The sequence below is a fragment of the Leopardus geoffroyi genome, chromosome E2 (genome assembly GCF_018350155.1).
Source record: "Leopardus geoffroyi isolate Oge1 chromosome E2, O.geoffroyi_Oge1_pat1.0, whole genome shotgun sequence".
In the NCBI taxonomy this organism is placed as follows: Eukaryota; Metazoa; Chordata; class Mammalia; order Carnivora; family Felidae; genus Leopardus; species Leopardus geoffroyi.
Genome location: NC_059335.1, coordinates 55886214 through 55912116, shown reverse-complemented (window position 1 = coordinate 55912116; position 25903 = coordinate 55886214). Strand labels below are relative to the sequence as shown.

The 25903-nt window shown below is 42.8% G+C and overlaps 1 long non-coding RNA gene across 1 annotated transcript; it reads left to right on the top strand.

The window, feature by feature from the left end:
- The first annotated feature begins 423 nt into the window (after positions 1 to 423).
- On the top strand, positions 424 to 24867 carry LOC123578336. The gene is made up of 3 exons (XR_006702323.1): positions 424 to 881; positions 8959 to 9109; positions 24212 to 24867. It is a non-coding gene; the product is annotated as an uncharacterized LOC123578336 (long non-coding RNA).
- Positions 24868 to 25903: the final 1036 nt, after the last annotated feature.

Here is a 25903-nt window from a genome sequence, read left to right as displayed (position 1 = left end):
AAACTGTCGAATGCACCAAAGACTTGGAAACACCAAGAGAGAAACAGGGCAAAGGAAAGATGTCAGAGTCCTCTGCTGTGGGAAGATGTACCACCTGTTTTACCCTGCAGGAAGCTGGAGGGGCCCAGCCATCAGTTTCCCCCTTTCCTGCCCCCACACCTCCACAGGGCCCTTCCAGGATCTCCCTGAGAGCTCAACCCAAATCCCTTACATGTGCCCATAGATGTCACCACGCCTTCCTGCACCTCCCGCTCAGCCTCAACACAGACTCATAACTGATGCTGCCAGGTGTATGAGGAAAGCCTGTCATTTCTTCTGCCCTTTGTGCTCCCCTCTCACACCTCCTGGAAGGAAACTCTTCCATTTTCCCGTTGAGCACGGGACAGGTCACGCGAGGCTGGCCTTCTGACCACAGCTGCCAGGACCAGGGTGGATGCCTCACAAAAATACTGGCATACATCATGACCAGCGCAGTTGGCCCTGAGTAAACTCCTCCCTGGAAGGCATTTGCAGTCAGGCTGCTCTGGCTGAAAGTAACATGAGCTGAGCTCAAACATTTTAAAAAATTTTTCTTAGTAACATTATTTGAACAAAATAAAAACCTGTCCCAGCAGTTCTCTCTACCAGGCACTTGGCAGACGTCCCACAAGGTTCTCAGAAACTTGGGCCGGGCCCCAGCTCATCCCAAGGAATCTTTGGGCTCAGCTGCCTGTCTTAGGGAATGCTTGCCTTGCCATCATGTGAATTCAGGACAAAAACTGTTGGGATTTAGAACAGCCTGGGTTCCAATCTGCTGGGCTTACGAAAAAGAAAAAGCTGGGGAGAAGACAGAGGAATGCTTTGGCTCATGCAACAGAAAAGTCTGGAGGCAACCGGTGCAGGTAAGACTGGTTCCATGGGCTCAAACAATTTCATCAGGATTTGGTTTCTCTCTGCCTTTTACATATGCTTTCCCCTGTGTCAACTTCATCCTTAAGCAGCAAAATAGATGTCAGAAGCCTGGAAACACAGACTTACAACTTAGCCACCCTTTTCCTAACAGTTCCAGGAAAAGCTAGAGTTAAACCTCACTGGATCAGTGTGGGTCCCAAGCCCAACCCTATTGGTTATTGTGGATGGAATATGCTGATTAGCTGGGCCTGGAGCCAAAGGAAAATGGGGTACAGTGTGTGTGTGGGGGTGATTTAGGGGGGAAAAGGCGACAGGAATGCTGACTGGGTAACAACGAGAGATGATCACGGGGTGATGTAGGGTATAGGTCTCAGGCTGCTGTTGATCCATCCATTCACTTAGCAGATAGTTATTTAGCAACTGCTGCATGCCAGGCACCACGGGAGGCCCTGAGGCTGAGTAACCAAACAGATCTAGCACTAACTCTTAGGAAGAGCAGGTCCAGTGGGGAAGATAAATAACACACCAGCAAACACACAGATACACGAGGTAGGTGTGGAGAGTGGAACTTCTGGGAAGGACAAAAATGGATGAGAACAAGGAACAATGGTGTCAGGGGAGGGCAAGATGAGTGGCCATTTTGGCACCCATGTGCACCAAGAAAGCAGAAAGATCCAGCTCAAGGTGAAAATCTGAACAGTCAGATGGTTGGGGCACAGGTGCAAAGCCAAGAGACCACATTTCCCCCCAGAGAGAAGGGGAGAAAAGGAGGAAGGAGAGAGACAGGCAGGGATGGACAGGACTTACACCCAGTTTTCTCCTTTTAGTCTCATACTCCTACCTTCTTATCATGAATCCCCTTTACTCACATTTGGCCAAAGGGTCTCTTTGTCTTGAATAAATCACCCTATACCATGGAATTAACCAAAAATTCAAGACGTCTAACCTCATTACTTGCCCACAAGACACCATTTTGTAGGCTCATTCATTCTTAAGTGACATAAGATACCCAAAACTTCACTGGGCTGTGACTGAAAAGTACCCACGCTTAAAAAAATAATACTATATGTGAATACTTAAGTATATATATAGTGTACTCACATGTACTTAAGGATACACAGAAAGTGAGACAGCCAGTTCAGTAGCAGATTTGAAAACCAAAGCACCATTTCTTGAGCTCTCCACAGTGGGTCTGCAGGCTTGTGGGGGTATAAGAATGATTCAGTGCTGGGGTGCCTGGGTGGCTCAGTCAGTTAAGCGGCCGACTTCGGCTCAGGTCATGATCTCACTGTTCGTGGGTTTGAGCTCCACATAGGGCTCTGTGCTCACAGCTCAGAGCCCGAAGCCTGCTTCAGATTCTGTGTCTCCCTCTCTCTCTGCCCCTCCCTCACTCCTGCTCTGTCTCTCTCTGTCTCAAAATTAAATAAACATTAAAAAAAAAAAAGAATGATTCAGTGCTGGGGCACCTGGGTGGCTAATTCCTCAAAGATGCCCAAAGCAAAGTACACACACACACACACACACACACACACACACACACGCACATTCACATAAGAGAGTACACACACACAGCACACACAGACACATAAATTATATTCATTCACATACATACACACACAATGAATACATGCAAAGTGCAAACATACACATACAAAGCACATGTATACAAGGTACACATACACAAACTACACACACACACACAAATTGCACACATGCACACAAAGCACACACAGTAAACACACACACAGATGATGAAAAGTGTTCAGATTAATTTTTGACTACTATTCACCAAGGCCCTTCTCACAGCCAGGCACTGTGGTTGAAGGTGTTTTCACACCCATGGTAACAGCAATGATGGAAGAAGCGCTTATCGATCTTCCCTGTGTCCCTGGAAGGCCCGGTTTCATCAGCATTCCCCTTTTTGGAAGGAAAGGGCTTGCCCTGGGCCACACCTCTAGGACATGGTGGAGCCAGACGTGATATGTTTGTTGGACGGCTCTCCTCTTTGGTCAACTCCACACTGCTCTCTAAATGTACATGTGTAAGGGTCCAGGCCCTGCCACTTCCACTGTGTCTACACAAATGAGCTCCCTGTGATGCAGATCTCAGCACGTTACACATCTCAGGGTATAAAACGGTACTCTCTATACTATAGCCTACTAACGCCATTCCAGATTTATTACATTTATTTAAAAACAACAAACATTCTCAATTATTTCCACACTGCTCGGGACCATAATTTACTCAGAGGTATGAGCTATCAAGTTTCTCAGGGATTGCTTCAAAATGTCAGATCTAAAAGATGACTCCTATGTTAGCAAATATGAAATACCCATTTGTATTTTTCATTTTTACTTTGATTTAATTTTAAGACAATTCAACTTTCTCCCCATGCCTGAGTGCCTAAATTCATTTCACCTGTCAAAAGAGACAAATTTTCATAATTACAAAATAAAACATGGTGGCCTTCTTTGGTGACCGTATATTTCACATCTTTCTTTTTTCTGTATGAAAATGCCTTTCTAGTCTAGTTGGCTTACTTCTGACATATTTTCATTCAGTCTCTGCTTAGAACAGACAAGGGTACAGGCTAAACATTCACTAATGTTTTGTTATGTTAATGAACATCTGTAAACAGAGATGAAATTTCCCAGCCGAGCCTGCCTTCGATGCTCACATCTTTTCTGTAATCTGTGCTGAAAACAGTCAGTGTTCTGAGATTACAAGCTATAGCATGACACATACCCCATTCTATAGTGGTTCCTTCTGCCTTGACCAAAAAGCCCTCAAGTCCTACCATCAGGTTCAGTCAGGATGTTCATTTCAGAGAGGTCAGAAGCATCTAGGGCTTTCTTACCATAGCTGCCAGGGGCAGCTTACTATGCACAGGACATAGTAAGGGGATTTTCTTTAAAATATTTTATTTTCATTTACAAAAGTAATACATGTTCTTTGTCTAAAAATTTGGGGGGACACAAACAGTAACAGTCAGAAATAGATGACCTACAACTCCACCATCCAAAGCAAAACACAGCCAACACGCTGACAGAACTTCAGACTGTTCTTTTAAAACAAAATTCACACATACACACACACACACAAAAATAAATAAATAAAAATAAAATTCACTTTTGACTTGGTTGGGCTTTTGAATCCTTGAAAATGGTTAATCATTAGAAACCTACTCTATTAGTTGCCAAGGGGTTAAAGACGAAAAGGGAAGAAAACATTTACTTCTTTGAAGCTGTCCATCTGAAGTGCAAAGTTTTGTCCCACAGAGTGTTGAAATGCCCAGTCTGGGCACCAGCCCTACTCCCCCACCCTTCACTCCTGCACCTGCACACACAGATCATTCCCAAAAGGTGATATAATTTAAAATTCAGTGGCCGGTACAGGGCACCTGGGTAGCTCAGTTGGTTAGGCATCCGACATTGGCTCAGGTCATGATCTCACGGTTCATGCGTTTGAGCCCTGCATCGGGCTCTGCGCTGACAGCTCAGAACATGGAGTCTGCTTCAGATTCTGTGTCTCCCTGTCTCTCTGCTCCCCCCACCTGTTCACGCTCTGTCGCGTTCTCTCTCTCAAAAATAAATAAACATTAAAAAAAATTCAGTGGCCAGTAAATTCTGAAAAGGATAAGAGTAATGAGAATCTGTGGAATGAAGAGAATATACAAGGCAAGATGCAATGTCAGAGTGGGGTCATTTTCAGGAGCAGATGTTAAAGGTACAGAGCAATGAAAACTTGATGCACATACGTATATACCCCATTTATACAGAAATCATGACTGTCATAGATCAAGGTCTCTGGGAAGCTGGCTTTGAAAAGGATATGTGCATACAGCAGGCTTCTTAGGCAGTGCTCACAGAATTGCCACCCATGCAAGGGACAGGATGGAAGCAGGACTGGATTGGATGCGGGGAGCAAGAGAGCTGAAATGCTCAACAAAAGCCTTGGCTGATCCCATGGGGAGCTGTGAAGCCAGGATGGTTCTTGACAGGTGTCCCACGATGATATGAGAGACCAGTACACTTGCTTCATCAGCCAGTCATTGGATGTGGGCCACTGTGGGCCAAGTGAGGCTCTTCGGAGGACAGAATTCCTACAGCTGGTGATGTCAAGGGCTGTGTGTCAGCAGAGCTCCAGCAATCCTCCAGGGAATCAGGGTGGCTGGTTACAGCATCCCCTAGGCTACGGGGATGCTACACAGTGTAGCAATGCCTCCTTCACCCAAAGAAAAGGCATACAGGTAACCAGATCCCTGCTATTGGGATCCACTCAGAAATCAGAGGCAGAAGTCCATTTACTTCTGGAAAAACTCACAAAAGAAAAAGTCAGGGGCCATTCTGAACACTGCCTAATACGCTAATCACCAGGGCGGTATGGACAATGGGGGTAGCCTCACCTTGAGGGACCACAGGATTAATTTATCAGGAATTCTGATTTTAGTTGCCAGCAGAGCTCCACACCCAGATCAGTGGCTGGTAAAACTCAGTATTTCTAAAACACAATGATTGAGAGAGCAGACACCTGGTCCCCTTCATTCTGGAAGAGGTGCTAGTGCCCTGAGCAGGGTCCACAGCCCCACACAGACCTCACTGCTGCACTATCTACCAGAGGTTGAGAGGTGCCAGGCCAAGGAAGCCCTCTCCGGAGCAGGCCCCACATGGTCCCATGGGACGTCATACAGAGCTCCTCTGTCAGACTCTGCACCCAAGTGCCTTTTCACTCGACAAGGCCTGCACTACCATTCACATTTCACAAATGAGGTTAACAGAGGCCCAACATCTTGTCCAACACCCCCTAGAGAACACAGCAGCACCAGAATTTGCACCCCATTGGGGGAGGGGGCAACTCTGGGTTCATTCCATTATGCACGATTGCCCTTAGGTATCTGTTGGCATGACCATGAATTAGGTTGTTTACACCTCCGTTGACAACAGTGATGTTTTTCTGTGGTCCGAGCTGCAGCCTTATTTCATTACCGTCATTACTGTCTATTGCAGAGGGGCGTGACGCTCTCTGCTCCTGGTGAATTGTAAGTCTGTGGCTCCCTAGCAGGGAGGATCGTCAATCTCTACAGGATGACAGTGCACAGCAAGACACAGCATCTCACTTCAGCTTCAGGAAGACAAAGCTGAGCATCTTCTCTTTGAGAAAATGATTTTGCTCATCATTTGTCTAGGGTCCTAACTATAGGGAGAGAAAAGTTGCTCTAAAGCTGGTCTCTTTTGTCTTTTTCAAGCTGAATGTGTCCTATCAAACCTAAAGAATTAGCCTTTCAACGGAATACCGCAGCAAAGATAAAATACACGGTAATAAATTATAAATTCATAATGAAATCCCAAAAGAATTACATTTACCTAGATGTCACTCACCTTACATGGCCAGATAGAGACTATCACAGGGTGTGATATAATCCATACTTTAGTAAGATCAGAAAACACAAGTACCAGCTCTTTGTCAGGTTCCTTCACTAGCCTGAGCCTCAGATTTCATCTACGAAATATGCGGGTGTCTCTGGGCCATCTTTAAGATTCCTTCCAGTTCTAGCATTTCCTAGTCAGGATCCACAGAGCCCTATTTTGTTCTGCTTGCCATGGAAAAGCTGTGAAACTACCACTATCACCACAAGATCACTCCCTAAAACAACAACAAGCTTCCCTGCAGGGTTTAGTGCCCCATGATAGGACACAGAAAGTGCTTATGTCATAAGTTTTTTTTTTTAAATGTTCTTGTTTTACCATGGATGCAGTAATAGAAACATTAGCAGACAGAGATCCAAAGCAAGCTGTACTACCCCCCAAAGCTCATTGCAATGTTTAGGCCATAAATTGAAATTAGAATTACAAAAATGACACTTTGGAAATTATTTTTAAAACTAAAAACATCTCTAAAAAAAAAATGAAATGGCATTCCAACTCAGTGGTTCTGCAGGCACCCCCCCCAAGTGAGAATGTCTCAATTACGGCGAAGTCGCTGTTACCCTCTCAACTGAAATTGCATGTGAGAGCTGCGTGATTTACATTTGCAGTTTATAAAATAAATTAGGCAGAAAAGAATCTCATAATCTCAAACACATTTAGTTTACCAGATTCCGCCAAGGTAAGTGGACAAAGCATGTAATCCTTGAAGCAGCAAACAATGACACTAATGATTCATTAATACGTTCATCAGAAGAAATTTGATAAATGTATAGATATTCTCTTTCAGCCAACGCTAGGAAATGGATGAGCAAAACTGCCCAAGACATGCTTCCACCCAAACTCTGACTCCCATTATCAACTGAATGGCCTGTGACAGGAGGGGTAAGGGAGGACTGACACCTAAGTTGCTATTTTTCAATGCTATGCACACAGGCTTCATTAGGAAGTCAGTGCATTATGTTTAGGACCATACAGAACAGGTGGGTATGGACCACAGCTCCACCTTGGCACAGCAGCTGTCATCTCCTGCCTCCATCACTATAGTGGCTTCCCAACTGGTGTCCCTGCTGCCACCATCGACCTTCTTTCATCTTTATCTTCCACAGAACAGCCAGAGGGATGCCTTAAAACTCTAAGTCAGTTCCTGCAACTTCTCAGTTCCACGCCACTTGAGCAGAGGGGTGACACCCTCAAAGTCCTACGGGATAGGGCCCCATCTTATCTTTCTGAGCTCATTTCCTATATCCTCCTCCCTCACTCATTCTGTTCCAGCTACACAGGCCTCTTTGTTACTTCTCAAACTTTCGGGGCAAGCTCCTAGCTCAAGGCTTTTGTGGTTGTGGTTCTTTTTGCTCTTCCTTCATCCATATGCGTGGGGACCGCCCTCTCCTCTTTGAAGGCTTGGCTCACAGGTTACCTGCCCTAACCATTGCCTTACTACCATTACCTGCCCCTTATCCCCACCTCTGTGCACTGTCATACCCCATACCCTGGCCGACCTTTTATTCTGTCCAGTAAAATTGAAAGAATCCAACATACTATTTAATTTACTTATTTTTATGTCTTTTGTTTAATATCTGTAAGCTCCAGGAGGGCAGAAATCTTTGTTTTGTGATATCAAATCCCCAGGGCCTAAAAGAGTATCTGGGAAGAGTAGACACAAAATAAATATGTGAAGGAAGGAAGGAAGGAAGGAAGGAAGGGGGGAGGGGAGAAGGAGGGAAAGGGGGGGAAGGGAAGGGAAGGGAAGGGAAGGGAAAGGAAGGGAAGGGAAGTGAAGAAGAGATAGAGGAGAAAGTAAGAGAGGGAAGAAGGGAGGGAAGGAAGGAAGGAGGGAGGAAGAGAGAGAGGAGGGAAGAAGGGAGAAAGGGAGGAAGGAGGGAGGAGGGAATATGTAATAATGACAAGAATTGTTATATTAAGATGATAGATTTATCCTTTTCTCATTTCTAACATTTTTTGCTATTATTATTGTTGTTAAGTTGTACTGGAAATTATTTTCAAAATATCTACATAGCAAATCACTTGCATTCTCAGGTAGTATGTCTTAAAAGTGCTTTTTTGTTTTCAAAGTGGTGACTTAACTTATGTCATTGAGAATTGTAAAAAGAATCTTAAGCTATGCTAAATCCTTTTTTTAATGTTTATTTATTTTTGAGAGAGAGGGAGAGAGAGAGAGAGCGAGCCTGAGCAGGGTAGGGGCAGAGAGGGAGGGGGGACAGAGGATCTGAAGCAGGCTCTACTGTGCTGATGGAGTGAGCCCAGCCTGAGGTGAGGCTCAAACTCACGAACTGTGAGATCATGACCTAAGCTGAAGTGGGCCAGTGACCAGACATGTTAGAAAGAATACCACCTGGATCTGCCATCCCTCCACGTTCTTCCACATCAGGTCAAACACTCTATCCGTCTTCCTAACCCTGTTTTGAGGCCCGCTGCTCATTAACTGTTTCTTATGCTTTTCTGAGTATTTCTGGATTTGACAGCCTAGTTCCCAGAGTCTAGCATCCTAGAGTTAATTCATGTAACCGAAATATATGAACCTGACCAAGGAGGAAGGAGAGAACAGAGAGAGAATGGGGGAATGGAGGAGACAAAGTGTGGTGGTGTTGCAGGATTTTTTTTTTTTTTTTACAATACCCAGGATTTGTTGTCTTGCCGCTTTGAAGAATGAAGAGGTGGATACAAAATGAGCAGCAGGCAAAAGTTTATTAGAGTATAAGATCAGAAAGGAAGAAGAGTAGGAAAGGTCCCTTTACAGAGAATATTGGAAAGTGAATGCCAGAGGACTACAGGTAAGGGTGCTTGTTTTATCAGGTTCTGGTTGGCCTCCCCCTCCCCTTCCCCCTTGTTCCTTCTCAGGTTCTATCCTTACTGGCTTGATTATCTCGAGGTGCTGGGTGTCCATTCATGATTGGCTAGTTTCCATTGTATGAGGGGTGGTCTTCTGTCAAATTCCTGAGGGGAAACCTGAGAGGGAGTAGGTGGAGTCCTTGAAGATGAACCTTATGCCTGAGGGTGTTTGCTGTGGTCAGACACTCCCAGCATTGTTCCAAAATAGGTGTTTTTCCCCACCCAGGGACCTCAGGCCCTAATCTTTCCCTCTCTGTCTATGGAATCCTATCTTCCCCTATCATAGTGGGAAAGAGAGCACACGCGCCCCTGGGGAGCACTGGGTAGGGATCACCTGTGGGAAACATCAAGTTGGCCCCATGTGTTTGAAGAAGGTGCCATATGTAGAACTTTATGAGCAGTTCAAAGGATTGTCAGGGGTCATTTAGACTCCACGTGATATTTGTTTAATACTCTGATTTTGGACTCCAAGCCTGGAGTTGGATTTGGCCGCGTTATCTGTTTTGTTTCCCAAGGCCATCCTTGCATTGAGTTTGCATTAAAGCTTTCACAAGAAACCCACCACATCACATCAGTGCCCCACACCCACTGTTACTGACACCCAGTCCACTCTACACACACACACACACACACACACACACACACACACACACATACACACACCAGCTCACCTCACCACTGGTCTAAAATGGGTGAGATGCCATGTGTGTTATAGCAGTAAGGAAGAAAGAGGTTTGTGGGAAGGTACCAGCTGGGCAGCAAATGAGCAAACTTATTCAGTGAGCAATCCTTTTTTTTTTTTTTTTTCTTAGTGTTTTATTTATTTTTGAGAGACAGAGACAGAGTGTAAGCAGGGAGGTGCAGAGGGAAAGGAAGACACAGAATCCAAAGCAGGTCCCAGGCTCTGAGCTGTCAGCACAGAGCCCGACGCAGGGCCCGAATTCACGAACCACAAAATCATGACCTGAGCCTATGTCAGACCCTTAACCAACTGAGCCACCCAGACACCCAGTGAACAATCTTGAAGAAGCACCAACTCAGTGCCAAAGCTGTTGAATGAGTAGAACTAAAAAGTGACAGATAAATAAATGAACAATCAATGCCTATTCAACATTCAACACAATGTCCTAAAAAAGATGAACTCTATAGCTTTCAAAGCAGTTCTAGTTCATTCAAATGAGTTCTAGAACCTCTAGCCCACTGCAGTGATTCTGAAGACCCAGTAGCATCTGCCAGTTTCCTTGGAAAAGCAGCCAAGTGTCTATAGTCTCCTGGACATTCTGAAAGAAGAGTAGCTCATATATTCCATTATCTACTTATTCATGTGTGTATTATATTCAGAAAAAAAGTATATAATTTAAACTCTGACCCGCTCAAATATATTTTGATAAGCTGATTTATTCATCAAATATCAATAGAGCAGAAATTATATGGCAAGAACTTGCCCCAGAACTCCTTTTCAGTGCACAAATCCTAGGACCTTCTTCTACAGAGATCAACAGTCTAGTAATGAGCACATCAAAAGATGTGAGAGTAAATCCAAATTCCACTGCACATTTTTGCATTTCTACATTATGTCCTTTTTCCTCCCTTCTTAGGGGGGACATTCGCTTTAGAACAGAAGTGTCAAGGAGATACTAAATACATAAATCCTGTTGTTTCAGTATTTATCTTTTTGCCCTCATGTATTTTTGGCTTCTATTTATAAGAACCCAAATTAAAATTTCAAGGTCAAAGTGATATCTGACAGAGACATGGAAATTCTTAGCTAGTTGTATAGAGATGGTACTTACAAAATACCCAAAGGACATATTGTATATTTTTAACTTGCTCTTAAGACCTCTGAATTCAAATGTGAGGCCTTGCATACAAAGGATGAAGACAAATTATGCTATATGAAAGAAGAAAGGGTTTGGTTTTTTGTTTTGTTTTGTTTTGTTTCCTTTTGCAACAGATGAAAGATGCTTCCCTCCTCTAATGAGTCATGAATGACTCATCTACTCTTGGGAAAATCTCAAGTGGCCAGTGATTTGATTGCTTTTTCTGCTGTAAAGACATCTAAGAAGCAGAGCATAAGAGGTAAACAATAAAGGACCCTGTGAAATTCAAATAATTTTATGTGTTTCTTTACCAAATGACACCATCCTGAAAGCAACTTTTAATGCAAAATATGAGTTCTCTTTCATATTGGTAATATTTAAGTGTGGTCACTGAACCAACCGATTTTGGCTGAGTGCAATTTGGAGGGGTATTCCTTCTTATCCTGTAATAGGATTCACCATAATATTGACCCAATTCAATCATTTCATAAATGAAAGCCACAGGATGACTTTCATCTTTTCCTATGTCTTATTGATAAGACACCATCTATCTTCATTTCTGTTTCTTTCTCTCTCCAGACCCTCAAACTATTTTGATAACTTGCAAAGCTAAGAAATGTTCAATGTTGAGGAAAAACACCAGAGAACTTTTTGAAATTCATTGTACCCCAAAGGCTGACAGCAAGAATATACTTTCTGGTACATAAGAAAGAAAAATGTATTTGGTATGACTGGCTGTTAATATGTCATCAGGATAAATCATAAGTCTTATTCTTGGGAATCTTAATAAAAGAAGTCACTTGAGACGTGGAAAGTACAAAAATAATCACCAATAGGCTCTATCTTTGACTAGAACCTGGGGAAATTTTGAAAGTGTTCATTCATATAGACACTTATAAAGACATAGCCCAAATTTATCATTGTCATAAATTCTTGCTGACTAAAAGTTTCCTTAGAGTAATTTACAATACCCATCATAAAATACTTCATCAAAAGGAAACACTTCGATTTAATACAAAACCGTAAACTCCCAAGGACTCAGGGACAATGGTCTCATCCAGTCTCCAGAGAAAATGGAGTGATCTATGACTCCTATATGCCTCAAGACTTAGTCTGGCTTTCATCTGACGTCCCTACCTTGGGGTTGTCACACAGCTCTGGCAAGTCTGTTTCCCTGTGGGGCTCCTATAAGAGATGTGCTTTGAAATAACACTCTGGTTCTTCATCATCTTTCCTGGGGGCAGGAGGAGAGGAAGAAGGCTGCCGCACACCAAGTGGTTGATCAGAAGAAGTGATCTGTGATTAGCACAGCAAACACCTTGAATCCATGTTCTAGCCTCATGATGGAGGGAAGCTATTCCACACTGGATGTTTCTAGATGCCTCAATCACTCTATTGAGGCAATTGTTTTACTTTGTCTTCAGGCCAAGAAAGCTGTTAGCTAGCTAGTGGGACCCTCTAAAGATAAAGAAGTCTGCACACCAAAGAACAGAACCATCAGCTTTCCATCTTTCTCCTGTTCTTCGCTACAGACTGTTAAAGCAATTAGTCTGAACTCTGGCACCAGCTCTGACGAATGCCCCTGTGCTCCAGCCCAGTTTCCACTGCAGCTGGAATCCTCCATCTAAACGCTCTTGCTGACACTTCTAATTCCTTTCTCTAAAGTAAAGCTCAATGTCTTTCTCCCAAACTGGCTGCTCTGTCAGAATCTTACCACCTCCCTGTTTACTCGCATTCAAAACCTCCTTAAGTCCCAACATCTAAGTCATATGCGTGTGGCTTCTTGAACACCCTCAGACACATCTCTCTGACACAGCCAACTGCCAACAGGTTGATCCAGCCAGACATCTCACTCTCTGCCCTAGAATGTCTAGGCTACTTCTGGCATCTCCCTAAAATAAATTTTGCATAACATTGCCAACTAAATCTGCCGGAAGCACAGCTCTGCTGATGTCACTCTGACATCAGAACCTTTCAATAGTTCCATCTGCTACCAAAAGTAATCTACGCTTCTGCTCTAGCTTTCCCCTTCATTGTGATAACCAGCTCTCCAGCCTCACTTCTGAATACTTTAAGCTACATGTGGATGCATGAAATGTCCCAATATTATTCTGGTGCCATTACCCCTAATTCTTCTTTTGCCTAGAAGAATTCATCTTCACTGAAATCCTACCCTTCCTTCCAGGTCAAGCTAAAGTACCATATTCTCTACTAAAGATTCCTTTTGCCAATACTCCCAATAGAAAAGCTATTTTGTTTTTCCATAAAACCTTGATCATACGATACCGACTGATTTGCTTCACTCTATAATTTTTGTACATATACTTTACCTCTTATGTTTGGCTCTGAGTTCATTGAAGGCAGGGATTCACTTTTGCCCTGGTTCAGGTTTGTATCACTCAATTAGCATATTATTATTAGATGGATGGATAGGTGAATGGACAGAACTTATGTTCTATACATATAGAGCTGATACACAAAACTATGGAGCACAGAGGTCTATAATCAAACCTTTAGCCAACAGGGAAAGAGTACTCTCTTTTCTCTTCATACCCATGAGTCCTGGATGACCCCTGTCTAAGTTGTAATGCTGACATTTGAAAGAGATGCTTTAAAAAGCAGCAGGACCAACAATAACAAGACTGAATGGATAATGATGAGATATTACTGTTTTCCATAGAAATCTGAAGACTTGGCAATCTTGGAGAAGGGGGTTAAGCAAGGGAAGACCTGAGCAGTGTGGTGGATATAGAAATCAGCCAAGTGAAGACAAGGAAATTAAAAGAGATTTACAGACAGTGGAAAACAGCCTTCACATATGCTCCTAGGTTTTGAGCATGGAATGTTGGGGATATGCAATAGTTGAAGCGTAGAGTTCAAGGAACCTGGTGATAAGAAATAAGGCTGAAGAGGTGGAGACAGCCATTCAGTCAATATTGGCAACTTTCTAAAAACAACTCCCTTGTATAATTTACCACCTTTTGCCTGAGTCTGCATTGTTCCCCTCAGAGACCAGTTATTTGGAAGACTCAGAAGGTCCAGAGCTGATGAGTGTTGGCATCGGCAAGAAGGACAACCAAACTGAACCAAGGGCTTAGCTTATTGGAAAATTGCAGTTGGTGTTGGAATTACAATGGTTGTGGGGTTTCACTACAATATCACAACTAGAGGTGGGGCGGAGGGGAGATACTCAAAGACACTTAGTGAAGGAACAGGTGTGCAGAAGCTACTGTCAGCCGATCAGAATTGCCGACTGCAATCTGAGCTTCACTTTTCTCAAAGGAACAAGTAGAACTAGCAGCAATGACAACCATACAACAGACACTGCTCAGGTATCAGGCATGGTGCTAAGCACATAACATGAGATTCTCTCCTCACCACAACTGTATTCAGGAGGTGTTATCTATCCATATTGTACAAATGAGGAAACTAAGGTGTATAGGGGCTAAGAAACAGGCCCAACTTCATACAGGCAGTACACATCTGAGCTGGGTTCCCAATCACAGCAGAGGCATGCCCCAGGGCACTATACTACGTATTCCCTTCCTCCTTCTGCATATCAGGGCTTTACTCCCAAGTTTACACAAGGCTGGTGGGGCATCACAAGAATTGAAAAATCAGGCTCAATGGGAAAAGAGAAATTAAAAGGCTATTGCTGCCGGGCCCTAATTATATACAATCAGGGAAAAGAATCAGCTTGGAAGGCCAGCAAGTTATCCACAGACCCAGAGTACTGTCTGAAACTAACAATCAGGATGGACAGAGCCGTAAACAAGCCCTTGCAATGACTACAGTAATTACCCTGTTCTGTAATTATAATAAGAAATCAATGCATTACAGAAAGGGCAGCTAGACACTTCTCTATAACCCTGCAACTCAGAGAGCCCAGGGAGAACCTTCTGGGGCTGTGGCTCCCATCCACCAGCCCCAGAAGCACCGGGTCAGGGAGAGGCTGAAGAGTCAGACATCAAGGGCTCTTGGAAGAAAAGAATTTTGATACAGTTCTTCAAGGAAGCGGCAAATGTAACGTGGAATAAGGGCCTCGGGGCATTGCACAGAAGGCGTAAAGAGCTTAAAGGGAATGACAGCAACCTCTGTACATGAGTAATGACCACAGAAACGGCAGAGCTGCAGCCCACCTCTCACACGGGCACAGACCCTCTGCACAGTGACAAACACAAGACCAGATGCCCAGGTCTCCCTGCAAGGCAAGATTCGTTGTTCTGGCTCCTGAGAGAGCTGTCAGCAGGCAGCCTTCAGCTGTCAGCCCTCTCAGGAATTACCTCACCCAAAGTCACACATCAATGTCAGATGGAGGCAAGGGTATAAAGGCCGAGCCATTCTGGCAAAAGCAGGAAAACTCTAGATGGCCGTATAGGCGCCAGAGCTCCTATGTCACAGCGAGGCCTTCCCTCTGCCATTCCTGCTTCTGCCCTCTCCCTTCCACAGGAGTTGATCCCAAGCTTGCTCCCTAATAAACATGCCACATGTCAGCTCTGTCTCAGAGACCAAATCCCAGGGTGGCCAGCCCGCCACAAGCACACGGCCTGTGTTTTAAACATATCCCTGGATTCTCCTATTTCCCTACCTTAATTTTACACATCCCTCCATATTAGGCAACCAGATTCAGGGATCTTCTGAGATAAAAGAGAGACTAAAGGGGTGACGGGGAAGGCGGAGACAGAAGGTAAATGACCGATATTATAAAGGGCTGGAGGGAAGGACAAATCCTACATAGAGCGGGAGTTGGGTGGAGTTTCTGAGGGTGGATAGATGACAGCATGTGGGCAAAGAAGGATTGTCCTGGAGACAAAACAGATTTCAGGAGGAGTTACTGAAATTATGAATTGTGTCCCCACCAGTGTTTTTCAAGAGACACAAGTAACTATTGGAATCGCTTTTTAATTACGCTGAGTGCTGGATTGTGCATTTAATATGCGACTCCACACAGAATTTGAGGCCCAGGCTTTTATTAGGCGCATTGGTCAAGATAATTAACATCGGCTGCTTTAACAAACATCCCCAGATCACAGAGGGTTAACAAAGCAAAGGTTTCTTTCTCACATCAGAATCAACTGAGGGTTGGGTGGCTCCTTTTGGCCACGCTGTCACCCAGTCTCTGAGTCCCGCTGCCACCCAGATAGTTTCCCGTTTACTCCAACCTCAAAAAATCTTTGATCTAATTTTCTCGACCTTGCTTTTAGCCCTGGGAGGCTGATCTGTATGGATCTGTATGGATCTCCTCTTGAGAGACTCTGGCCTGCAGTTGAGTTTGGTCAGTGGGTACCTAGGCAGGAGATCAAAGGAAGGAAAAGGAGAGGGAGGTTTGCTTCTCCAGCTTCCTGCCCCTTCGGGTCACCTTGAGAGTACTGAGTCACTTGACAGATGGTCACAGCTCTGTCTAGGTGGTTCTCTCTACACCCCTCCTTGTCTCCAGGCTCTTTAACTCTGCTTGCACTTGCCCCTTCAGGCCTCAGATTAGTAACAGCCCTACTGTCCTTAGTGGCAGAGCCCTGTAATATCCCTTGAGGTTTTCCTAAGCCCCACCCTCACCTTTATCAATAGCCATTTCATTAAACTCCCTTGGATGATGCTAACTCGAATGTATCTTTTGTTTCATGCTGCAACCAGGAAATACCCCAGGAAAGAGAGCTGGGGGCAGAGTATGGTGTGTGCCCAGGAAAGACAGACAGGACTTGGCATTTGGTGCCCTGGCATTTTCTCTGTCATCCTCTTCCAGCAGTGTTCCTTTTGTCTGGAGAAGCAAACACTAGTTAGATGTCACGATGGTTTTCTGAACCTCTTCTTCATATTTTACACTATAATTATACACGAAATTTTTATAGTGCTTTATTTTCTTATTTTCATTCAGCTCAAAATATAATTGTATTTCCCTTGAGACTTCCTCTTTGACCCATGGATTATTTAGAACTGCACTGTTTAGTTTCCACATGTTTGGAGTTTTTCCCATTATCCTTCTGTTACTGATTTCAATTTCGATTCCACATGGTCAGAGGATTCCTGTTGTGTGATTTCAAACCTTTTGAATTTCTTGAGGTTTGTTTTGTGGCCCTGGATGCTCTGTCTTGGTGATTGTGCCCTGGGTACTTGAAAAGCATCTGGATTCTGCTGTTGTTGGATAGAGTGTTCTAAGCTAACTAGACCCTGTCAGTTGACGGTACTGGGTTCTTCTGTATCCTCTGCTGATTTTCTCACTGTTCTATCAATTGTTAAAGACAGAGATGTTGAAATCTCCAACTACAATTGTGGATTTGTCTATTTCTCCTTTTAGTTTTATCAAGTTTTGTTTTCCATGTTTTGTGGCGCTGTTGTTAAATGCATACATATTTAAGATTACTACATCTTCTTTGTAGATTAACCCTTTTACATTATGCAAGGTCTCTCTCTGTCCTTGGTAATTTTCTTTGCTCTGAAGCCCCTTTGATCTGATGTTAAGATAGCCACTCCTGCTCTGGTTTGTTTTGATTACTGACATACCATTTTCTTATTTTCATCCTTTACTTTTCCTGTCTGTAGTGTTGCATTTGAAGTAGGTTCTTATGGGTGGCATGCAGTTGTATCATGTTTTTTTCTTTTTTACCCACTATCGATCTCTGGATTTTCTAATTAATGCATTTAGACGATGAAATTCAATGCATTTAGTGATATGTTAGGGCTTAAGTTCTGCCATTTAATTTTTTGTTTTCTATTTGTTCCTTCTGTTTTTCATTTCTGTTTCCTTTTTCCTGCCTTCACCTGGGTTACCTGAACATTTTTTTTCTTTTTTATTTATTTAAATTCAAGTTAGTTAACATATACTGTAGTATTGATTTCAGGAGTAGAATTTAGTGATTCATCACTTACATACAATACCTAGTGCTCATCACAAGTTCCTTCCTTAATGCCCCTTGCCCATTTAGCCCACCACCCCCCCATCTCCCCTCCAGCAACCCTCACTTTGCTCTCTGTATTTAGAGTCTCTTGTAGTTTGTCTCCTTCTGTTTTTATTTTATTTTATTTTTGCTTCTTTCCCCTATGTTCATCTGTTCTATTTCTTAAATTCCACATGAGTGAAACCACGTATTTGTCTTTCTCTGACTTATTCCTCTTAGCATAATACATTCTAATTCCAACCACCTTGTTGCAAATGGCAAGATTTCATTCTTTTTTGATCGTTAAGTAATATTTCATTGTGTGTGTGTGTCTGTGTGTGTACACACCACATCTTCTTTATCCATTCATCAGTCGATGGACATTTGGGATCTTTCTATAACTTGGCTATTGTTGATAGAAATGGAAGGAAAACTTCGAAAGTCATTCTATGAGGCCAGCGTTACCTTGATTCCCAAACCAGACAAAAACTCCACTAAAAAGGAGAATTACAGACCAATTTCCCTGATGAACATGAATGCAAAAAGCCTCAACAAGATACTAGCAAATTGAATACAATAATGCATTAAAAAAACTATTCACCATGATCAAGTGGGATTTATTCCTGGGCTGCAGGGGTGGTTCAATACCCACAAATCAATCAACATGATACAACACATTAATAAAAGAAAGGATAAGAACCATATGTTCTTCGCAATAGATGCAGCAAAAGCATTTGACAAAATACAGCATCCTTTCTTAATAAAAACCCTCAAGAAAGTAGGGATAGAAGGAACATACCTCAACATCATAAAGGCCATATATGAAAGACCCACAGCTATTATCATCTTCAATGGGGAAAAACTGAGAGCTTTCCCCCGAAAGTCAGGAACACAACAGGGATATCTACTCTCAACACTGGTTCAACAGAGTCCCGGAAGTCCCAGCCTCAGCAATCAGACAACAAAAAGAAATAAAAGGCATAAAAACTGGCAAGGAAGAAGTCAAACTTTCACTCTTCGCAGACAACATGATGCTCTACAGGGAAAACCTGAAGGACTCCACCAAAAAACTTCTAGAACTGATACATGAATTCAGCAAAGGCACAGGATATAAAATCAACATACAGAAATCGGTTGCATTTCTATACACCAATAATGAAACAACAGAAAGAGAAATTAAGGAATTGATACCATTTATAATTGTACCAAAACCCATAAGATACCTAGGAGTAAACCTAACCAAAGAGGTAAAATATCCATACGCTGAAAACCATAGCAAGCTTATGAAACAAATGGAAGAAGACACAACAACATGGAAAAACATTCCATGCTCATGTATTGGAAGAAAAAATACTGTTAAAATGTCTATACCACACAAAGCAATCTACACATTCAATGCAATCCCTATCAAAATAACACCAGAATTCTTCACAGAGCTAGAACAAACAATTCTAAAATTTGTGTGGAACTGGAAAAGACCCCGAATAGCCCAAGTAATGTTGAAAAAGAATACCTGAGCATTTTTGTACACAATTTCTTCTTTTATCATTTCTTCTCTGCTTAGGAAAATTCCATCTCACCATTCTTATAAGGTAGGTCAGCTGGTGACAGAAGGTCTCTTAGTTTTCCTTCATCTTAGAATGTCTTCATTGCTCCTTCATTCCTGAGGGATGTTTTCACTGGATATATATTTCTGGGTTGACATATCTTTTCTTTTCTTTTTTTTTTTAATTTTTTTTTCAATGTTTATTTATTTTTGGGACAGAGAGAGACAGAGCATGAACGGGGCAGGGGCAGAGAGAGAGGGAGACACAGAATCGGAAACAGGCTCCAGGCTCTGAGCCATCAGCCCAGAGCCCGACGCGGGGCTCGAACTCACGGACCGCGAGATCGTGACCTGGCTGAAGTCGGACACTTAACCGACTGCGCCACCCAGGTGCCCCTTGACATATCTTTTCTTTCAGCATTTGAAAAATATTGTGCCATTTCTTTCTGGCCTCCCTACTTCCTGATAAGAAGTCTACTGTCATCCAAATTGCCTTTCCCCTCTGGGTATGGTACGGTTTCTTCCTGGCTATTATCAAGAATGTTTCTTTGTCTTCAGTTTTCAGAAGTTTCACTATGACGTGTCTTCATGTGGATTTCTTGGGATTATTCTACTTGGAGTTTGCTCAGCTCCTTGAATCTGAGGTTTAGGTCTTTTACCAAATTTGGGAAATTTTTAGCCATTATTTTTACAAGTCCTTTTTCAGCTCCACCTTTCTCCTGGCCTTCTGTGACCAACATGACCTTTTATTATAATCTCCAGGATTTTGTTCATTTTTTTAAAGTCTATTTTCACTTTGTGTTCAGACTGAGTAATTTTTATTGTTCTATCTTCACATTCACTGATTTCTTTACTCTGTTCTCACCATTCTGCTGTCCAGCCTATCCACTGGGGGTGAGGGGGGGGCGGGTTGTTGTAAATTCAATTATACATTTCAGTTCTGGAAATTTCAATTTGATTCTCCCTTATAACTTCTTTTCTTTCTGAAACATTCTCTTTCTTTGCTGAACTTTCCTTTTTTTTTTTTTTTTTTCATTTGTTCCAAGGATGTTCATAATTGTTCACTGAGGCATTTTGATGTTAGCCGCTTTAAAATCCTTGTCAGATAATTCCAACATCTGTGTCATCCAGACATAGGCATCTGTCAATTGTCTTTTCTCATTCACATGGAGATTTTCCTGCTTCCAGGTAGGATGGGTGATTTCCACTTGTATCTTGAACATTTTTCTATTATATCAAGAGACTCTGGTTCTTCTTTACGTCTTGCTTTTTAGCAGCCCTCCTCTGACTCGTGCCACCTCAGTACTGCCAGGTGATGATGAAAGTCCAGTTCCCCATTGAGCCTCCATCTGGTGGGGAGGGATGCCTCGTTACAGCTGAAGGGTGGGACTCCAGGCTCCCCATTAGGCCTCCACTGACACCACATCACGGCTGGTAAGTGAGGGGTACCTCATCTCATTATTATTCATTCCCTTTGGTGAAAGCGGACATCTCAACTCTCTGCTTGGCCTTTGCTGATGGGGCTGGGGGTAAGTGTCATAGGTTTTTCTCATGGTGTTTGGATGGTCTGTCTTACTACACTGCCCCTTTCCTGGTCTTTGGAGAGAGAGGACTTTTCTCATAGACTTGTTTCTTTGTCTGAACCCATTAGCATTTCCAGGTTTACTACCTTCTCTAGAATCTAGTCCAGGATATATAAGGCAAAATGAAACCTCAAGGAACTTATTGCTGTGTCTTGGGTCTCAAAACTGGTCTTTCTCCTCTCCACTTTCCAGAATATACTTATGTTTCCTTTATGGATAATGTCCAAAGATTTGTGCTATACTTAGTGGGAGGAGTAAGAAGTGGTCCTTCATATAGATATACATATAGATATAGATATAGACATATATAGAGATACAGATATATATGACTGTGAATATATACAGTTATATATATATAGTTAATATAATAGAGTTATATTAACTCTAGAGTAATATGACATGCATATTATAAAATATATACACAACATAAAAAAGATGAAATTTTAAAAAAGTAATCTAAAACAAAATTCTGTAGATCACCTTGTGCATCATACCGGAAACCATTGCTTAGATTCCATTTGAAGGGCAGAGAGAAAAGGGCCTTCCTTCCACTACTAGCCCCTGGGTTCTGCTGTGTTCCACAGACACCCTTTGAGAGCCTGTCCCCATGCTGTTCAGACATGTGTTCCTTCTGTGTGGCTCGTGAGCAGATCATGAAGACAAACGGTGGGTATGACCCTCTGCTCTACAGGGCCCCCAAGGAGGGACAGATGAGCTGGCTCTGTTCAGCCTTAATGTACCCCCTACGAGGCAAGCCAGTTACATTAACAAACAAGATCCTGAAAGGGACACAAATCAATCAGAGAAGACTTATGTAGTGACTCTTTCTACACGGGTAGCTGTAGTTTAAAGCACTCAAAAGAAAATCAGAAAATCCATTCCCAAGCTCGAGTCCTGCTGAGTCTCTATGGCCTCCAGCAGCTCAGGCTGTTCTTCAAGGGTGGTGCTGATGACACTGCAACACTTCACATTTTTAAATGGCCTGAGGTGAAGGTAGGGGAGGCTATGACCCTTGGGGCAGGATTTCAAGCCAAACTGGAAGACTTAGTGACCTCAAACGACTGTACCAGCTCTCCCTCATAGGCTTGAAAAATTCCCCATCCTTCTCTCCATGCCCCTCCACACTCAAGGGTGTGTAAGCACTTACCTGCACTTAGCAACTGCTTACTTAGCGTCTACTCTATATGAGGCAACATGCTAAGCGCGGCATTGAGAAAGATCACCAATCCAGACCCAGTCCTATTCTGATCTAACGAGAGAGGTTCTTCTGCTGACACTCTACTGCTTTAACTTACAGAAGGCAAATTATAACACGTGTGCTACTGGCCTCCTCACCCACAGTGAACATGGCTAATTAATCACGTCACCACGATGTACCACTGAGCCTGGATTTGGCCCCAGATTCCTTCAGAACACATTTTCCCCTGTAATGACTACCAATCAATGACAGTTGCCCCACAAGATGAGAGTATGTGCCATCTTCAGAAAAAGTCTCTGGTCTCTACTCCAGCTCTGTTCTCATTTAGATCCTTTGTGGAGCATAAAAGGAGTCCATATTTCTGAGATTTCATACTTATCATCTGGAAATGCTCTGATTGGTGGAGGACTTGGCATACAGTAGATTATGCCTGGTGTGGCTCCTCCTTACAAAGTGATACAGGTCATCTGTAAGGCAGTGTTATTCCTTCTTCCTCCAAGATATTACCTTGAAGTAAACTACAAACTTAAGAACAAAGTTAACATTTAATGAAAAAAAATTTTTTTAAGTCTAACTGTATAGCTGTAGGCTCCTTTGGGAAAGCCTTACTTTTCTCCCAGGCTCCCAGATCTCATGGACATCTCAGCGAGTGAAAAATGAGCAACCCCACGTCTCACACACACACTCTCCTCTGCCCTGAGCTGGCTGGCTATGTCTGACGGTTGGGATATGGAACGGCACCAACCTTCCTAATGGCAATTCCAGCCACATCTTGTCAGCAGGAACTATGTGTTTGTGGTCTGCTAACATGCAATGGAACTGCAGGAAACACAAATTTGCAGCAAAAATATGAAATGCATTTCTGTAACTTTTTTTTTTAGGAGTACAGTTGATTCTCATTATCCACGGTACTTATGTTCAATAGCATCACAATAAATATCGAACTAGCAAATACTGAGCCATGCTCCTGGGGAAATACGAAATTAGGATCCTCTAAGCCCTGGCCATGATATTTTCACCAACCAATCAAACCAGAACCTTATTTTATGTGCATCTCTATTTAAAGACACATTATTTATCATACATTACTGATTCATTCACATCAAATGCATGACTAAAGGCACTATAACCCATGCCTGAAGGAAACTTATCTAGCACACATATTTTCTGCATATGGCACATCATAGCCTTCTCGCACTTATGAACACTAGACAGTAATTTAGCACTTGTGGGCCATTTTAAATAGCAAGATCACCTCCCAAAAAAGCACAAAAATGCACTAAAACATGGCAAGAAGGACAGTTGTTTGCAGGATGAGAGCTGAAACAATACAGACACTCCCTCCACCCCACCTCAGCTGGAAACGTGTATATCAGACAAAATTTTCTACTGCTTTGCCCATGTATGCAAATAACCACGAACGTGCCACAAGTATTGATTTGGAGATTACAAATAAATTTCAGCAAGTAGGCAGATTCAGAAATAGAGAATCTGCAAATAACAAGGATCAACTGTTTTTATTATGTTACTGCCATGATTCATTTTAAGCTGTGTACCATCTGTAACATTAGGAGGTCAAGAGAATCTCCAAAGACTCTAGTATAAAAAACTGTTTTCAAACATTTGCTGCAAATCCACAAGAAATGTAAAGTTCTAACTTAACCTGTTGTGGATTTTCGTGTCTCCCTGAACCACTCTGCTCCCTGCTCCCAATGTATTTCTAAGTTATAGCATATTCATAGCAAATGCCTACTTAGGATTTCTTCATAAATTGTTTAAATTTTTCTTTCTTTTTTTTCCCTTTCTTTCTTTTTTTCTTTCACTGCCATTTAAGCATTCCTGTGGCATGCATCACCATTTTAATTTATTTGCTTACTTCAGACAGTTTTGCTAGTTCTGAGTAGTTAAGCAGAGGCCCTGGTGAGGGTGAAAGAACCTCCACCCACCAGAGTGTCTAAGCCTGTGTGATCTAAGTTTTGTAGCCTCAGCAAGAAGCCTTGTTTCATCTTTCTCCTTTCTCTGTAGGAGCTTGAGCTTCTTGGAACCATCCTTGAGCTTCTCAGGAACCTGTGCCTGGGAAAAGGATCATATGATACTGCACTCTGGGGACCACTTCTCAGGATGGGGGCAGATGAGAGACTGGTAGGATGAGAAACTGAAACTGGGTTGGGTACTGCAAGAGTCCTAGCCCATATTCTTTCCCATTCATCTGTGAAGTATGTTTGGCCAAGAGAAATCAGCACCTGGAAGATGAAGCAACATCAGGCCAGGGTACCTTACAGTATACTCTTCAAGAAGGCATCTCAATTTAGAGGCTTTGTGCCAGCTGCAAATCCTATAGGGAATACCCAAGCACAACTTTTCCATTGAGAGGTGAGAATGGCCACGCCACCTCTCACTGGGAATGTGTCTGGTTCAGCTTCCTAGTACCTCAAGATCCATTCCCCGGATGCTAAGGACTGTGGGAATGGAGAGGATTTCATAAAAAAGAAACTCCAAAGGAAAAGTTACATTGAAATGCTGTGTGTCTGACACAGAGCCAGGCACATAGTGAGCCCTTGACTAATATGTATTTAATCAACTGAAAATACCCCCTGGTGGAGAAAGAAATAGAAAGGAAGAGAGAGAGAGAGAGAGAGAGAGAGAGAGAGAGAGAGAGAGAAAGAGAGAGAGAAATAGAGAAGGAAGGAAGGAAGGAAGGAAGGAAGGAAGGAAGGAAGGAAGGAAAAGAAAGACAGCCCCAGCAGCTTACTACACAGATTTCCACTACAGGCGAAGTGGTGGTGGGCTCGGCACGGTGACATCAGCATGTCAAGCTGTGCAGGTGTACGTGGGCAGATGTTTGGGGAGAAGCCCACGCATACAGATTCTCTTATCTTCATCAGCCCCCTTTGCCATCCGCTGCCTCTCACACATCCTGGACTTCGTACACAATATGGATGCCCAGCTCCAAGATGAAGTGTTGGGGTAGAAGAGGGAGCAGGACCTTTGTGTTAAGCGCCTCCTGGAAATGCACCGTGGGGTTGTTTTCTGTGCGGGAAACATTTACACCAAGCATTTCCCCATTTCCCATACTGATCTCATCTGGTTAGCAGCCTCCACTTCCAGCTTTGTGTAACTCTCTTTGCCAGCTGCAGAAAGCAGACTTTTTCCAAAATCTAACGAACAAATTTGCCTGGCTAGGCTAGTAACTGTTTTGTTTTTACTTTCTTACTATGTCTTTTGGTAACATAAAGCCATATTTATATTTTATATTTGAAAATGAAAGGAATACTAATACATCATAAAAGTGCCTTCATGCACACAATTTCTCCAGTAAAGGGCTTGACAAATGTCCATTAAGTAGATGCTCCATCCCACGTTCTACTTGATTTGTCATTTTATTTTCAGCATCTCAGCTGGTACACAAACGGAGTTACAGTAGCACAGGCGTGTTTCTCCCAGCATCGCGCATGCAGGTTTCCTGTACCGCTGACTTGCTACTATTACAGCTCAGGTATGAAATGGCCAGAAGTTACCAGTTGGGAATGATGACATTAACGAGTAAATGGCAACACGCAAGCAGTCCACCAGCATCAGGTTTGAGTTTATGTGGACACACTCTGTAGGGAGATGGATTTAACTGCATGGATTTAATTACATTTTCATTACATAACAACTTTCTATGAGAACAGCGATTAATTTGTAAACACTGCCAGAGTATCTTCTATCTGGTTT